We start from the raw sequence: 11,352 nt of genomic DNA, 5'->3' as shown, positions 1-11,352 counted from the left end.
GGCCAAATCCTGGAAAACAAGAAATATGTTGTTGGATGAAAAGCTTCTGGAGGTGTTGTTCCGTGGCAGCTATCAATGTACTCTTAATTTGCTCTATGTGTTAAGAACCAGTTGTACGTTCAGATGTCAGGCTGAATCCCTCACAGCAAACTAATTTGCCAAGTTATCTATCCCTTCCTATCCTACAGATTCTCCTTGCTGAAAAAAAGCTTTTGGAGCTTTAAGGAAGCATTTATTTTATTTTTAGTTGATATGGATTTTTATGTTCCCAGAAGTGGAGTGGTTGCAAAAGGCAGCTTCCCTAATGGTCTGGTTTACTGGCTGCCCAAGTGAATTTCTAACTCTGTGTTAGCATTGACTTCTAAGCACTGCTGGCAGGCTCTGCCCCCACCTTACTTGTATAACTTTCTACATGATGTTGTGCAATTATCCTTAAACTGTGGTGAAAGTAAATAATTATTAGGAATTGCAAAGAGTGTATTTGAGCTATGGTTTTTTTCTCCTGTCCCTCTACTCATTTCTCATTTTTCTTTCCCCCATTCTCCTCCTACCTTTCCCACCTTCTTCACTACTTTCCTTTTCTTTTTCTCTGCCTCCTCTCCTCTCCTCTCCTCTCCTCTCCTCTCCTCTCCTCTCCTCTCCTCTCCTCTCCTCTCCTCTCCTCTCCTCTCCTCTCCTCTCCTCTCCTCTCCTCTCCTCTCCTCTCCTCTCCTCTCCTCTCCTCTCCTCTCCTCTCCTCTCCTCTCCTCTCCTCTCCTCTCCTCTCCTCTCCTCTCCTCTCCTCTCCTCTCCTCTCCTCTCCTCTCATTTTAAAGCATATATTTGGTTTGGTAGATTGTTTGTGCATAAGATGATAACCTTTATCTGGTCCTTGTCAGGACAAGGTACTTCAGTACTGCCATCAGTTTTAGTTTATCCACTTGAATATGTTCCATCCCAGGCTGGCTGGGCATCCAGGAGATGTGTAGCCAAGTTAATATATCTCAGCCCTCAGCAGGCTCAAGGTCCAAAAGCAATTCAAAAGACAACCTAAAGTACTTGGTGTACTTATCTGAAATCCTGTAACATCTCTGGGTTCCAAACACAGACCTGCAGTTCCCTGTGTAGACATCCAACAGAACAAAATCAGAGAGAGGGCCCTTGCTTGTTATAAGTGCAATCTGAATACCAGATAAAAAGGATAAATATGGAAAGTATTCTTAGTGCAGTACATATAAAAATATATAAAAATATAAGAGACATTTTGCATAGGTTTCAGGTTTTCTCCAGGAACTTTCCTTCACAATTTCTCAGGCACAGAGTAACAGAAGTAAAGAATGGTCATTGCTATCTTAACTTACAGCCTGCTAGCAGAATGAGTTCCAGTCCAAACAGTAGCTCTAGCCTGAAAGTCCATTTTTAAGCTACAAATAATAGCTTATTTAGCTATTTTTAATTAGCTATTTTATTACATTAATAAAAACAAGAGCTGATATGCATTTTCTACATATGCTTCAGAGTATATTATACTAAATGCCAAGGTTTCCTGAGTATTTATTGCTTAAATTGGAATTCATAGCTTCATCTTATTTAATAGCTGGAAAAGTTGTAAAAGCATCACTCCAAGTCTGGCCAATGGTTTCAGAGGGGTGTGTAGTTGCGGTGGGTTTTTTTTTCCTAATGTTAGCCTCATATACTTTGTTTGCTTGTTTCCAATTCTGATATGATTAATGATGGAGGCTCTGATGTAGTTAATGATAATTTGATAACAAATGTGCAGGAAAAGAGCAGCATTGAGAATGAAACATGAGAAATTATCTTCACTGAGGAAATATATATTTTAATTCCTTACAAACCTACATCAAACACAGTGAATCTACATTGTGTATTAGAGTCATCCAGCTTATTTGACATTTGGTACAATCAGAGGCAGGTTTGCTTTTCATTGTGTAGCAAGTCTGGGTCTAGATAATCCACTGAGAGTGAATGGCAATTTGCATGTCTGCTCTTCTTTCAAAATTAATTATAGCAGACACACACATTGCTGGAAACATTTACCTGGGTAAAGTAATACACAGCCATGAAATCTGATGATTGAAAGGTAAAAGAAATGAATGTTTTCAGATGAAAAAGCTTTTTCATAAAAAAAAAAATGAAAGGCACTACCAGTTTATCTTACTCCAGTTCTTACTGTCATTCCCAATTAAAAGATTTTTTTGAGGCATTAATTACACTAACCACTTTATAAATATATGTATTTTTAACTGACATCTGGTGAAACACTTGAAACTAGAGGAGACAGAATGTGAATCGCTCCCGGGTCAGTTGTGACATATTGCAGGAAGCCTGTGATGGTCACGCCCGGAGGTTATGAACCATGCTCAGGGGCAGATGTCACTCACTTTCTTTTAGATGTTCTGTGCTTGACTTCTCAGATGGTTTAGAAAGAAATAGGAGCTATTCAGCCATTTTATTTGCCTTCACTTTTGATTTGCTGATACAAGACAACAGCAAGTAACTGCAAAAAATTGTGTGTGTTATTTGTGGACAAAACAACACCGAAGATAAGCAGGAAAATTTCCCAAACTATTTGTCTGGAAGGGAAGAGCAGTGCAGTATTTCCCAGAGATAATTGAAATAGCATATTTTTTAAATTTATTTTTTCAAGGTGTTCTCCTTCCACGTCTCATGCTGCTGTATGATATAAGCTCTTTCAGATGGAGGCCATCTCAAAGCTGCTTGGGATGAGACATGTGTGTACAGTTGTTTCATACTTAGAATATTCTTATTTTTTGAACACTTTTTTTGTTTAATTGAAAATCCACAGCAAATTATGTGAGTATGTATTTTGTAAGGCAGGATCATCAAATAGCTTATATTATCTTCTAGCCTTCAAAGCAGTATTTGGAGTCACTGGGAGAGCACTAGCCTGTGAGAAATAATACAAAAACATATTGGACAGGGATTTGAAAATTTATTCTGTTACATACTACATTAAAAGTACACTACATGCAAGCAAAAACACTTGTTTGTAGGAAGGGAACATTAGAATGAAGCAATAACCTCTGGCTTCTCCTGTCTTTTTTTCAGCTAGGATGATAAGTGTTCGAGAGGTTTTTAGCCTTGGTAATTTAAAATTGCATATGTTCAAAAATAAACTCGATACCAGCATTTTTGTAACTCTGTGCAATTTTTTATTTTTTCATCAAGGAGAGAGATGCTTCTGCCTGTTATCTGCATTGCCTATTGCAAGTCCCAAAATCAGAGAGTCCTGGCAGTATGAAAACAGCTCAAAGAAGAAGTAATCAGGGGGAAAAGGTGATCAGATTGCCTCCTCCATGTGGGAATAGGACATCCATGAAGTAGAGTTAGTCCATCCAGTCCACGAGCTGGGTTAGTCAACTGCAAGCAACCACCATCACACAACCCTGACTATTTTACAGGTATTCTACAATTTCAATTATCTCAGTGTTTTCCCCTGTTTCTTGGGGATGCACCTGCTGCTTCCTAGCATTTCCTCAGGCTGCTGGGGAGCAGGGCTGCTTTTTCATTATACGGAATACACAATGCCAGTATCAGGTGGGGAAATTCCTGACTGGTCTGGTGAGACACTGGAACAAAGCAAGCAATCATAATCACATTTGGAATTAGTATTAAAATGACTTGCAGTAATCTGCATGAAAGCACCATCTATCAGACAGGAGAATGAAGCCCTGATTGCATCCTTTCTTTCATAAACAGAGTTTTCTTAGACCAGCACTCCCCACATAGTTACATACTTGTGCAGTTTGGTAGTGTTTTGCCCTACATTATTAAGGGATTAACTTAGCATTTAATAAATTGAAACTATCACAGTATCTTTTTTGTATGCAGTCAAGAGAGATTAACCCAAATTTTTGACCTGTTTTTTTTTTGTTTTGTCGTTTCCCTTCCTCCATGACCTGCAAGCAGTCTTTTACGCTACACTAGACATCATCACTGTGGAGAGACAATAAGTTAACACAGAGTACTTATCCAATAGAAATAGTTTTTAGGGTCTATTTTTAGGGTCAGTTTGCCCTGGTGAATCGCAAATGTTCTTTATGATTCATTGCTATCAGTATCAGAGTAATACAAGATCTGTTCAAAACTCAAGGTCAAATTAAAGGTTTAATGGCACACAGGAACATGAAGGAACACAAAAAACATATTTAGGACTCTGTTGTAGGAATCTTTGTGTTGCCAGAAGAAGAGCCACCTTGTTTCTGCCAGCCCTTCTGCAGCTTCTCTATAGAAAAGGGTCTTTGGTGCAAAGTCAATAGCATTTCTTAGAGCACTTCTTAAATGTGAAAGGTACTATTACTAAGCAGCACAGGTGTGAACAGCCTGGGGTTTTTTTGTGTGTGATAGGAACTAAGCCCTTCCCAGGCTAAGGGCAGCACCTTTCAATTGTGCAGGCTAAAATAATGTTGCTAGCACTGGTCTTTTCAATGCTCCCACTGGGGCAGGCTATGACCTAGTTAATCTATATATCTATGTATAACAAAAGTGAACTGTAGAGTTCTTTGAGCTCCTCTGTGCTCTGGACCCAAGGGCCTGGGTCAGCATGCTGATACATTTTCTCTTCGGTTACACTTATGCTGTGTTTTGAATTTTCATAATTGTCAAAAGTAGCAAAGAATATTTTCATAAATAACACTGAACTTTGCCCTAAAGTCGTAGAATGGTGATTTAACAGTGATCAGTAGGTGTTAAGTGCTAAAACTAGACAGGAAATAAAGCTCCTATTTAGAACTAGAGCTTGAATTCTATAATTATACAACACTTAGGAACTCAGATTGTAAGCCATTGCTTATTAAATATAATTCATAGCATTTTACATGGACTACTTGATTATTATTCTTTTGGTATACATGACACAGATCGTACCTCTACTTTTATTTTGAATGTTAATCTTGCAACATTCAGTTATGTTAGTCAAATGACCAGCATGGCACTAACTGCTCTCAAAGAGATTTTTAACTTCAAAGGTTTGAAATTTTAAAATTCAAATAAAGTACAACTTGGTAATGCTTTTCGGTATTGATACAAGCATGCTCAATTTACAGAATGTTGTAGATCTATAGGAAACATTTGCCCAAACCAGGGAATATTCATAGCAGGAATCCTATAGAAATCTTCTTTTCTTTAATATAAGAAACATTACCATGAAAGAGAAAAAAAAAATTAAAAAGAACATGCAACACCATGTGTGCTTGCTGTTACTTTTGCTTTCATTATGACACAATTCTCCCTAAATTTAAAAGGAAAAAGCAAGAGTACCTTTCAATTGTGCAGGCTAAAATAATGGTGTTAGTGCTGGTCTTTTTAATGCTCCCATTGGGATAAGTTATGACCTAGTTAATCTATACATCTGAAGAAAAGACAATTGAGTTGTCATAAAATTTCAGCAGAGTTACTGAAAGGACAATCTGGCCTGTAAGTACTAGGAATTATGTATGTGAGTAAAGCAACAAGGCTTTGGCCCCAGCTGTCAAGCACTAACTGTGTTGTTTGTGTAGCAAGGTAGGAGGAGCGTTGCAAGCTTCCATAATCTTGAGTGTTCCTGCAAAAAACAGGTATTTCATGCAGAAGCAAAATGTATGCCTCATCTTGTGATGCAGAACATAGCTGATTTTCGGTCTTTTCTGTATATCTAGTTATTTTTAGAGATTTATTTGGTTGAATTTTGTTTATAGATATTGATAGAGCAGATTAGGTCATTTTGCCCTAAAGCACTCAAAAAGACAGAACATGAAATAATGTTTAGTTTTCCTGAAATTTATTTGTGATTACATTTGGCTATTGAACAGAAGGGTGGGAAGGGCCTTTTCACATTCTCTTTTCTCTTTGCTGGTTTGAATATTTTGTGTGTGAAATGAAGCTTGTCATGCATGTGGGTTAAAAAGCCCCCATACCTCCATTTATTATGCATTCTTTTTTTTTTGATGAATGCTTATTACTCATGCACAGCCAGGAAATGAGGATCACAGATGCATTAAGAGCTGTTCATTTAGCTTTTAACTAACCGATCAGTGTGGAAGAAAATATTACACAGGTATTTCCAATAACACCTGCAGGTATAAATCACTACATGGCAAAACAATTAACTCTCTATCAGAGCTTCTGATGGTGTCTCAACCACAGTCAGAGCACTTACATTCTTCATTACTTTTGACTTTTCTAGGTGTCCTTGCCACAAAAGACTGTGTCAGTTCCTGTCTCAAATATAACATATTCCATCTCAAGTGTGTGAAATTTATCTCACCTAGCTTTGGAAGGCTGTGACATGCCTACATCACTCCCAGAGTAATGACAGATCTGGTCTTCTGTTGGAGTGGCAGTTTGAGGGGAGTACATTTCTGCAATTACTTTTTTCTTCCTTCTGATGATAGAGCAACTTAAAGTTTAGGTTTTGATGTTGCAGATTTTCACATTTCTGACTTTTCCCTCTGCTTATGTGAGCTGTTTACTTGACTTTTGCTGGAGCCTTTTTGCATAACATCATAGAAGTTCAGCACAGTGAAGATCTCAGGGTCATGTTCAACAGATTTCTATTCTGCATCTCATAATGCTTTCAACATCCCAATATCTAGCTCTTTACACCACTCAGTGACTTCATGTATCTCTATTTTACTTATGGATCCTTGAGGGAGTTCTGCATTTGCCTTTCAGCTTGGCTCTTTTTTCTCTCTATTCAAAAATTTAATTTAGTTCTGATGAGAAATTTGACTGATGGGTGTGCTGAAGTGTAGACAAAAATTATGGAGGGAGAAGAATGGATAAGATAAACATTTCAGGAGAATGGCAGGTGGTTTCATTTCACTGGACAACAATTTGAGAACAGCAAGTAACTCCTGAGTGGATCACATTGTAAGAGGTGACTTAAATAACAAGAAATAGTTGGAGAACATTTGGGAATGGAAAGACATGTCCTTGAAGTTGTATGATGAGCCTTTTAGAACAGGTACCAGAATTAAAGGTGCTTTGCTTACAGGTAGAAGTGGTTTGGCTGCCCTCTGAAACTCTACTGTCCTTATTTACTGTTGCTCAGTAGACACTATGCCTGAGGCTGGGAAAGCCATGGAGGAGATCGTAGATAAGCATATGTGTAAGATCAAGCACATCCCTATTTAAAAGGATGTGTTCCTGGAAGCTTTTAATGGTGAAATTTCCAGCAGGGATTATTCTGAATTGAGTCAGAAGGAGTACCAATTGTTAGGTGTGGCCTATGGACATTCACTCTGGTTCTGGCATTCCTCCCATTATCCTGGTTACTCATCCACTCGGAGTCCTCCTTCCACCATTGGCCACAGGCTCTGCATAGGGTTTGTTTTAGCAATAGAGGTGCAGAGAGTATAGGTCTTTCTTCATTGGCATAAGCAACATGTTGGGGACTCAAATACATGCAGAGATGATGAAATACTTACAGTATATTGGCTAATTGGAGGAGTAAAGTAAAAACAAAATATCCTAAAAGATCAGCATGACCAGCTGAAGATCATATTACAGGATTTATCAAGCATGAGACGAGTAACATTCTCCTCATCTGAAAGGGAACATAACACAGTGAACAGGACCTCTTGGTGATTAAATTTCAAGTAATGGGTTTAAACCCAAAACCTGGTGAATGGGAGCTTAGACCTTAACTGTTTTATCTTTAAATTTTGTTATTTACATGACTCTATGCCTGACTTTTCTCAGCAAGAAGGTAGATGATATCAACTTTAGTAAATGCATCTTGAAAAAGAAAGAATCTATTATTTTGCTTAAAGGAGAACTCATCTCTTGGGACTTCATTGTGACAGGATCTACATCTGAGCGCCGTTACCTGTCTCAGAGACAGGCTGGTTCCCAAGGCTCCCATGACTGCATCTTCCCTAGAGGTGTCCCATAGCACAGACAGCAGCAAATACAATTATTTGGTCCCAGTATGTCAAGAAAACATGCTGTTTGTCACTCTGTATACAAAGATAAATCCCTGACACCTTTTCTGTTCTCTCTCTGGTTGATGTTTCTCTGTCTCAAATGTCTCATAATGGAGAGGCTTAGTTTTTGGATTTGGTTTGTGGCTGGTTTTGGTGTCTTGGGTTTTTTAATTCTGTTTTCACTTTTAAAAAAGTTCCTCACTACTAATGGTGGGAAAAGTCTTACTAAGAATATGAGACATGTCAAATGGGATTGAGTAGAAACCTGAACCTCTGAGCTCAGTGTTGTCTTTCTCATAAAAGTCAGAAGAGTAAAACTGTTCAGCTGTGTGGTTCCCATACCCTTCCAACAACTAAAAAGTTAAAGGATCATCAATAATAAAACAAGTGAATTAAAAAGGTCTTAAATAAGACAGATTAATGTTTTGTTATATTAACTTATATGAACTTTAACTTTTCAATAAAATATCATTGAAATTGTCAAAGGGACATGCTTGTCTAAACCTGCTCAATAAAAATATTTATTTTAAAACAAAGTGTTGGCTAATAGTTTGGGGTTTTTTGATAGCTTATTGCATTCACTGAATAACTATCCCCCATCCTCAAAATGCTCATGAAGCTGATGAGGCCCCATATTTACCCTGTCTCAGACACTGGCCTGTGAGTGACTAAGGCAAAGATGCAGAGGAGTTGTCTGAGGAAACTGAAGGGTCATGAAAGGGATCGATGCTCTCATGTCAAGTCTAGGTGGAGTCATACCGAACAGCTCATAAACAGTTAGTTTTTCAATCAATTTAATTGAAATACAGAGTAATGGGGCAAGGCCAATTTGGGTAGGCTTTCTGATGGATTCTGGAAATTGGGATGTACTAGTTCATTAAACAGAGCTACGTTGCAAGAAAATTAAGTGGGTTTGGGTTCTTTATCAATGGAATGAAAGAAAAATGTCTTTCCTGTGTGCTGTTTGAGACAAAAGGGATACAAAAATATTATCTGAGCAAGGAAAACACATAAGAGAGCATTAAACTCTGTGGAGACAATGTATTGTGAGGAATTTTTATCCTCCAGAGCATTGTGCATGTATTTTATAGTTAGTGATAAAATAAATGGTATGCTTAGCATTTATGGAAAAGTAATCTGGGGAACCGGTGGAATAGATAAGATTTCTTTTATCAACTTTTCACTAATTGATGTGAAAAATCAGAGAATGGATTTTGTTCCTAATCATACATGTGTAAATCATCAGAAGTGCCTCAATGAATGATGAAATTGATGTAACAGAAAGTGACTTTTTTATTTCAGACAAGTGAAACTCAAAACCTGTACGCTCTTAATTTACTTATTATAGCATCTGCCTTTGTAATTTATTTTGCCTGGAGGACAGCTTAAAATGTCACATGTAGTTCTAACCACACTAAACTCCTGCCTGGGATGAACAAAATGTAAACATGAACTAAATTGTTGGTTATTGAGGTTATTCTAAGTGGATTGTTGACTTATTAATGACTAATAGACAAAATGAACCTCTGTGTGGGCTATAATTACCCAAACGCGTGGCAACTTTGAAGCAGAATTTCTAGAAGAAACTAAAAGGTGGAATTTGCATCTCTCATTTAACCATTCCTGGGCACTGCATGAAGCCTTTCCACCCCTTGACATTGGCAGGACACATCCACCTGCAGAAAGTTCAGGAGGATCCTTGCTGTGATGAGACCCACAGAGTTGCATGGTCCTGGTACACTACAGTCATCCTAAATCTTCTGCCACTGTAGCGTGGAGGTAAAGTTTATTTTAACATGGGCTGTGCTGCTCTGTTGAAGTGCTGTCAGTGAAGTTGCAGACAGTTTGTGACATGGGAAGTGACGAGTTTCAATATCAAATAATTTCAGTGCATCAGTATGAAGAATTTCTTATATAGCTATAATGAGGATATCACAGAACTGGCAACTTCCAATCCTACTCTCACACTTGTCTAGAGGTGTTGCTGTTACCTCCCACTCATAGAAAAATATCTAACACTTCATATGTATTTCACATGAAAAGAGCTACAGACATGAAGCAGAAGCTGACTGGGATTGCAACCTAATTTTCAGTAGTTTCTTGACAAGACAAACTACAAAATCTACTGATAAACAGAGATATAATGCCAATAGAAAGCTGCTGTGAATGTGTTCTGGGATTTGTCTAGTAAACCATAGCTGGGATTTGTTCTAGTAAACTAGGAAAAATTAGATGTAAGGGAAAAATTTGTTTAACCTTTCATGAGAAATGTCAAAATAACACTGTTCTTAAAACACTGTCTCAAAAAATAGAGACCATGGCCATTTTTTTCTAATACTTTTCTTCTTTAAATCTGAGATTTAAAAATGGATTAAAGTGATCCGTTTGGAAAGCAGCTAAAGCTCATATTGAGCAAATACTTACATTTTTTAAAAACATAATTTTTATCTCCAAGAAAAGTATCTCTTCTAGGCTAGTCTTTTCTGATAAAAATATGACAGCCTTTTACATTGCTGATAAACATGGGGGTTTATGTAGGTGTTGTTCATATTTGTTTCTGTGGGACAAACAGAAGAAATAGAATGTGCCTCAAAGTAGCAAAAAATGAACAATCAAAGCCAAAGGACACAGCCTGGATAAATATTGAGAGTGATCCTCAAATGAATGCAAGCCTATACAACATAGCCTTAGGATTAATGTCAGCTGGAAAATGGCCCGGAAAGAAGGCAAAAGTGCTAGTTTCCTTCTTTCAAATACCTGTTTCATGCTTTCCTATATAATAGCTATTGCTCAAAGAAGCTAGACTCAAAGAAGGGCCTGTTTGCTTATTAAAGGAGAGGACTTTCTATTTTGAGGAAAGGAAAACTAAAGAGATGACATAGAGCCTTTAGGCTAACAAGGCACTCTACTGAAGATGCTGTAACAGTGTGACATTTTATTGTTTAATTTGGACCATTCAGAATTAGGAACTTGATATTTACCTAATATATATTCTGTGGTTCTGTGGTTCTTTCAACAGAACTGGCAAGACTCATTCATCTTCAGAAGGTGATGGAAAGGTAATTATTGCCCCAACTCTGAAATTATGCTTCCAGCTTGTGTCTTGCTGTGGCTATTTGCCCTAAACACAACAGAGTAATTAATACATTAGATTACTGAAAATGATTGTGGGACACATTTCTTAAAAGTATGGGTGAGTCAAAATTAAGAACCCTGGAGCTGATGTAAATATAATTTAATTTTTGAAAAATAATGCATGACATGAACATTCAAGTTCTGACCTTGAATAAAAGGTTATCTCTCAAGGCAAGGCTTTTTACAACAATGGCATTTTATTAAGATGCAATCTTACTTGTGGAAACTAATAAACATATGACAACAATGACCCTGCTATCAGTATATCAGATATGTCACCTACTGATGTATG

General features: G+C 37.4%; 1 protein-coding gene across 6 annotated transcripts in view; it reads left to right on the top strand.

Moving 5' to 3' along the window:
* LOC135308724 (uncharacterized) overlaps window positions 1–11,352 on the top strand; it is a 76,862-nt gene that overhangs the window by 54,126 nt on the left and 11,384 nt on the right. Inside the window, exons 8-9 of one of the 6 annotated variants that reach the window (XR_010369129.1) lie at window positions 3,190–3,422; window positions 6,185–8,454. The exons of 4 other annotated variants lie outside the window; for them this stretch is intronic. The gene's annotated coding sequence lies outside the window, so the exon portion shown is untranslated. Of the gene's footprint in view, window positions 1–3,189; window positions 8,468–11,352 lie in introns of those variants that run through there. One more of the 6 variants, XR_010369125.1, reaches the window with a different exon arrangement.

The sequence above is a fragment of the Passer domesticus genome, chromosome 1, assembly GCF_036417665.1.
Source record: "Passer domesticus isolate bPasDom1 chromosome 1, bPasDom1.hap1, whole genome shotgun sequence".
Taxonomy (NCBI): domain Eukaryota; kingdom Metazoa; phylum Chordata; class Aves; order Passeriformes; family Passeridae; genus Passer; species Passer domesticus.
Note: the sequence above shows the minus strand (reverse complement) of the source record. Positions and strands in the feature narration are given on the sequence as shown.